We start from the raw sequence: 6,145 nt of genomic DNA on the forward strand, positions 1-6,145 counted from the left end.
TCTCCCATTATCATCACATCACGATAGCAAAAGCTAAAAATTTATCTTAATTTTTATTTCTTCCTGCTATCTTTACTTCTTTTTTTCCTCCCTTATTTTCTTTTCTTCCTTCTTTCCTTCCTTCTTTTCTCCTTTCGTTCTTTCCTTTCCTCTTTTATTTTTTCCTTCTTTCCTCCTTTCTTTCCCTCCTTTCCTTCCCTCTTTATTTCCTTCATTCTTTCTTTCCCTCTTTCTTTTTTTTTTTCTTTCTCTTACTTCTTTCCTTCTTTCTTTCATTCTTTTTCTTTCATTATTTTTTCTTTTATTACTTCTTTCCTTCCTTTTTTCCTTCTTGTTTTCTTTCCATCTTTTTTCCTTCTTTCTTCTTCTTTCTTCCCTTTCCTCTTTATTTTCTTCCTTCATTCCTTTTTTCTTCCCTACCTTTTTCTTTCCTTCTTTCTTTCCTTTCTTCTGTCCTTTGTTCCTTCTTTCCTTCTTTTTTATTTCCTACCTTTTTCTTCCTACCTTTTTTCCTTCCTTTTTCCTTCCTACTTTTTCTTTTTTCCTTCACCTTTTTCTTCTCTTCCAACCTTTTTTTTTCCACCCTTTTCCCTTCTTTTTCTTCATTCACCCCTTTTTGCCTTAATTTGCCTCTTGGCCTATCCTTTTTTATCTTTTTTTTTTATTCTTCGTTCACTTTTTTATCTTCTCCCACTCTTTTTTTTTCTACTTCTACACTTTTTTCTTTCTATTTTTTCCTCTTTTTTGTTGTTGTTCTCCTTTCGGTAAGTCTTAGAATTGAGCCATGGTCCCCTTCGACGAGCCGCTATACTATATATGTCCCCCTCAATTATTGATACTGAAATGACCACATTCACCTCTTGCGTAATGCTTCATCTAGTTAGAACTCTTGGTGACTCTTAGAACTCTTAGTCATCTCTAGACTCTCTTAAACACTCTTTACCCCTTCTTTCTAAAAGTCTCTCTTCTTTCTTCCTCATCTCTCCAATCATTCGGGTTTTTCTTGACCTCCTAAGTACTAAACTTTCTTCTTTTCATCATCATCATTCTCCCCTTCCTTACCATTCCCCCCTCAATTCCTCCTTCTCTTCTCTTCCACCTTCTCTCCTCTTCTTCCTTCACCTTTTTCTTCTCTTCTTCCTCTCCTTCCTCTCCTCTTCTTCCTTCACCTTTTTCTTCTCTTCTTCCTCTCCTTCCTCTCCTCTGCTTCCTCCTTCTACCCCTCCTCTTCCTATTTCTCCTCCTTCCCTTGTTCTTCCTCCTCCGCTTCTCCTAAGATTTTCCTATTCTGGCTTCTAATACTCTCCTTCTCCTTCTCCCTTTCCTTCCTTTCCCTTCTATCCTACATCCCTACACCCCTTCCCCTTCCTCTCTCCTTTCCTAGACTTTCCTCTCCTCCATTCCCCTAGACTCCCCTCAACTAGATTTCCCTCCCCTTCCATAGGTTCCCCTAATCCTCCCTCTTACCACGTCACCTGTTTTCTCAAATCCCCTCCTTCTCCCTTCCCCTATTCCTCTATCCTTTCCCAATCCCTTCCTCTGTTCTTCCTCCTCTAACTCTTCTTCCTCTTCCTCTTCACTCACTCCTTTCCCTCTTCCTCTTCACTCACTCCTTTCCCTCTTCTCCCTTCATCTTCCCTCCCGTTCCCTCATCTTCCCTAGACTCTGACCCCAAAGCTTCTGTTCCCGTGACCTCTCGTTCCTAATTCTTGTCCACTTCTTCTACTACTCTTCCCCTTTTCTCTTCCCCTTCCACTCTCTCTTCTCCCCCTACGTCCCCTCTTTTCCCACTCCTCCCCTCCTCTCACTTCCAATCCCATTCCTAGCTTTTCCCTTCCCCCCTCCTCGTCCCTTCTTTTTTTATTTTCTTTTTCTCCCTTTCCCTCATTTCCTCTCCCCTCCCTTCCATCTGCCTCCTCCTTTTCTCTTCCTCCTCCTCTCTCTTCCTTCCGCCTTCTCTTCCTCCCTCTCCCTCACTCTCTAATCCCCTCCTCCCTCCCTCCCTCCCCCTTATTCCTCTATCCTTTCCCAATTCCTTCCTCTGTTCTTCCTCCTCTAACTCTTCTTCCTCTTCCTCCTCCTCCTCCTCCTTCTCTAACTCTTCTTCCTCCTCCTCCTCCTCCTCCTCCTCCTCTTTCTCCTCCTCCTCCTCCTCCTCCTCCTCCTCCTCCTCCTCTAACTCTTCTTCCTCTTCTTCCTCCTCCTCCTCCTCCTCATCTTAGTTCTCCTTCTCCTTTCAGTCACCCTTTCCCCTCTCTTCCTCCTCCTATCTCCTCCCTCCTCCCGCCCTTATCTGTCTCCCATCGGGAGCGTGACAGAGGTCCTCCTGTCCCTTTGGAGTGTGATAAGCTCGTCAAGAAGAAAGTAATCGGTCCCCCCCACCCTACCCCCCAACCCCCAACCCTTGCCCCCCTCCCCCCTCCCCCCTACCCCACCGTCCACCCGCTCTGTCTCCTTCCTTCTACTTCCCTCCCCTTCCCTCCCACCCTCTTCTCCCTTCCTTCCTTCCCATTCCTCCCCTCCATCCCCTCCTCCTCCTCCTCCTCCTCCTCCTCCTCCTCCTCCTCCTATTCCTTCCTCTTCCCCTTCCTCAATTCCTTTCTATCATTAGGATTACTTTATATAGCTCCCCTCCTGCCGTCCTACTTTATCATTCACTTATCAAGATCAGAAGCAGTACTGTTATTCAAAATGCTATAATGAATATCACTTTATCATTGTCGTTATGATTTCGTTCATGAAAGTATTTGTCCTTATACTCGTGGTGGAGGTGGCGGTGGAGGTGGAGGTGGAGGTAGAGGTGGAGGAGGTTTACGTGGTCATCTTTCCTTTTCTTCCACCCGCCTCCTCTCCCTCTCTCCTTCCACACTCTCCTTCGTATCTCTCTCTACTCTCTCTCTTTTCACTCTCTCTTTCTTTCCACTCTCTTTCTCTGCTCTCCCTCTCCATCCATTCACTCTCCCTCCTTTAACCGCCCCCCCCCCTCTCTCTCTCTCTCTCTCTCTCTCTCTCTCTCTCTCTCTCTCTCTCTCTCTCTCTCTCTCTCTCTCTCTCTCTCTCTCTCTCTCTCCCTCTCTCTCTCTCTCTCTCTCTCTCTCTCTCTCTCTCTCTCTCTCTCTCTCTCTCTCTCTCTCTCTCTCTCTCTCTCTCTCTCTCTCTCTCTCTCTCTCTCTCTCTCTCTCTTTCTTTCTCCCTTATTTCTCTCTCTTATTTCTCTCTCCCTCATTTCTTTCTCCTATCTCTCTCTCCATCCTTTTTCTCTCTCTCCTCTCACCTTCCCTTTTCTTCTCCTCTCCTCTCCTTCCCTGCCCTTCATTCCCTCCCTCCTCCTCCTCCTCCTCCTCCTCCTCCTCCTCCTCCTCCTCCTCCCCTCCTCCTCCTCCTCCTCCTCCTCCTCTTCCTCCTCCTCCTCCTCCTCCTCCTCCTCCTCCTCCTCCTCCTCCTCCTCCTCCTCCTCCTCCTCCCTCTGTCTTCTCCTTGTCCTTGTATTCATCTCTCAACCTCTCGTTCCTTCCTCCTCCTTACCTCTTCCTTCTAACTTTCACTTTACTCTCCTACTTCTTTCCCACAACTCTCCCTCTCTCTTTCTCACTCTTTTCCTTCTATACTCTTCTTCTTCCTTATCTCCTGTCCTCTCTCCCATCCCTCTTACTTCCTCGTTTCTTCCTTACTCCACTTTCCACCTCCTCACTCCTCCCTCCGCATCCCCTACTGACCCATTCTTCCTCAGCTTTCCTTTGCCCCCCCACTCGCTCATTCACCTCACTCCCTTACTACCCTCCCTAACTCCCTAACTCCCTTACTCATTTACTCGCTCGCTCACTCACTCACTCACTCACTCACTCACTCACTCACTCACTCACTCACCTCACTCACTCCCTTACTCACTCACTCACTCACTCACTCACTCACTCACTCACTCACTCTTTCACTCACTCACCCCTTCACTACCTCACTCCCTGACTCCCTCACTCCCTTACGCCCTTTCTCCCTTCCTCCCTTCCACTTCCCCTCCCTATTCACAACTACCTTCCTCCTTACCTCCCACTCACTGCCCCTCCCTCCCACTGTCCCCCCTCCCACTGTCCCCACTCCCACTGTCCCCACTCCCTCCTTACTCCTCCCTCCCTCTCTCCATCTCTCCCTCCACGCCTCTCTCCCCCACCACCCTGAGGTGTCAGAAGAACAGTAATCGCACTTTGATATTTGAAGAAAAAAAAAAAGTCTCCTTTCATGGCCATCTTGCGATGCTCGTTATTATCTGATGGAGAGGAGGAGGAGGAAGGAGGGAGGAGAGAGGTGGGAGGAGGAGGAAGACGAAGAGGAGGTGGTGGAGAGGTTAAAAGACTTGGAAGTTTGAGAGAAGGAGATGAGGGAGGAGAGAGAAGTGGAGAGGAGGAGGGAGGAGGAGGAGTTAGGTGGAGGGGGAGAAAGAGGAGGAAACGGAGAGGCTAAAAGGTTTGGAAGTTAGAAAGAAAGAGAGGGAAAGGAAGGTGAAGGAGGAGGAGAAAGAGGAGGAGAAAGAGGAAGAGGAGGAAGAGAAGAGACAAGGAGGAAGTGGTAAGGAATGGGTCGAGAATGGAAGGGTGAGGATGGAAAGGAAGAACGGAAAAGAAGAAGAAGGACGAGAATGGCAGGAAGTTCCTGAGAAGGAGGAGGAGGAGGACGAAGAAATAGGAGACTAGAAAGAGGAAATGTATGAGGAGAGAAGATACTGAGAAGATGAGGAGGAAGAAGAGGAAAATGGATGCTGGAGAGAGGAGGAGGAAGAGGAAAGAGGAGACTGGGAAGAGAAAGAGGAAAAAGATACTGTGAAGAGTAGGAAGAGGAGGAGGAGGAAGAGCAAAAAGGATACTGAAGAGAGGAGGAGGAAGAGGAAAGAGGAGACTGGGAAGAGGAAGAGGAAAAAAGATACTGTGAAGAGGAGGAATAGTAGGAGGAGGAGGAAGAGGAAAGTAAAGACTGGGAAGAGGAAGAAAAGGAAAAAGAAGACCAGGAAGAGGAAGAGGAGGATGAAGAAGAGAGACAAGGAGGAGTGGGAGAAAGAGAGTGGAAAAGAGAGTGACGAGAAGAGAGAGAAACTCGAAATAAGGAAGATTAAGAAATGAGGAGGGAAGATGATGGGGAAGAGAGATGGGGTGGAAGAGGATAAGGAGGAGGGAGCATTTCGAGAGGGAGTTGTTGTTGTTGTTGTTGTTGTTGTTGTTGTTGTTGTTGTTGTTGTTGTTGTTGTTGTTGTTGTTGTTGTTGTTGTTGTTGTTGTTGTTGTTGTTGTTGTTGTTGTTGTTGTTGTTGTTGTTGTTGTTGTTGTTGTTGTTGTTGTTGTTGTTGTTGTTGTTGTTGTTGTTGTTGTTGGAGAAATAAAAAATTGGGACAACATATGGTAGGGAGAGGGAGGGAAGTGAAAAAATGGAGGTGGGAGTGGAGACTGGGATGGGGGTAGGAGTTGGGGTGTTGATTTGGGTGGGATTGGATGAGGATAGGTTTTTTTTTTTTTTTTTGTGAAGTATCACTCCCACAAGCTTTGTTTGGGGTTGGGAGTATTTGTGTGTGTGGTAAGGGATGGAGGTAAGGAGTTGGGTAGGGGTGAGGTTGGGGGCTGGGATGGGGTAGAGACTAGGATGGGTATTGATGTGAGGGAGGTAGAAGGGTTGGGAAGATGGTTTGCGTGTGAGTAGATGAAAAGAGAGAATAGATGGAGTGGAGGAGATGAGGGAGGAAGATATAAAAGTAAAGGAAGATCAAGAAAGGAATAGACAAGACGAACAATAAGATAGAGTAAAAGGAAGAAGTACAGGAAAATGAAGAAAATGACAAAAGAGAAAAAAGACAAAGAAAGAAAGAAGTAGAAAGAGAAGAGAAGGGATAAAAAGATTAAGGAAAAGAGGGGGCAAAATAAAGGTGGGAGAGGGTATGGGAGATAGGATGGGGTAAAGAGAGTGAAAAGATGAGAGAGGAAGTAAAAAAAATGTGCGTTATGTTGTATTGTATTGTATTGTATTGTATTGTATTGTATTGTATTGTATTGTATTGTATTGTATTGTATTGTATTTTTTCTTTTTGTCATGCCTGGTCTTGTCTTGTCTTTTTGGCTTGTCTTTTTGGTTTGCCTTGTCTTGTTAGCTTGCTGTGTCTTTTTGCCTTG

This window comes from Oratosquilla oratoria, chromosome 6 (assembly GCF_046742065.1).
Source record: "Oratosquilla oratoria isolate Oo_2021 chromosome 6, ASM4674206v1, whole genome shotgun sequence".
Lineage (NCBI taxonomy): Eukaryota > Metazoa > Arthropoda > Malacostraca > Stomatopoda > Squillidae > Oratosquilla > Oratosquilla oratoria.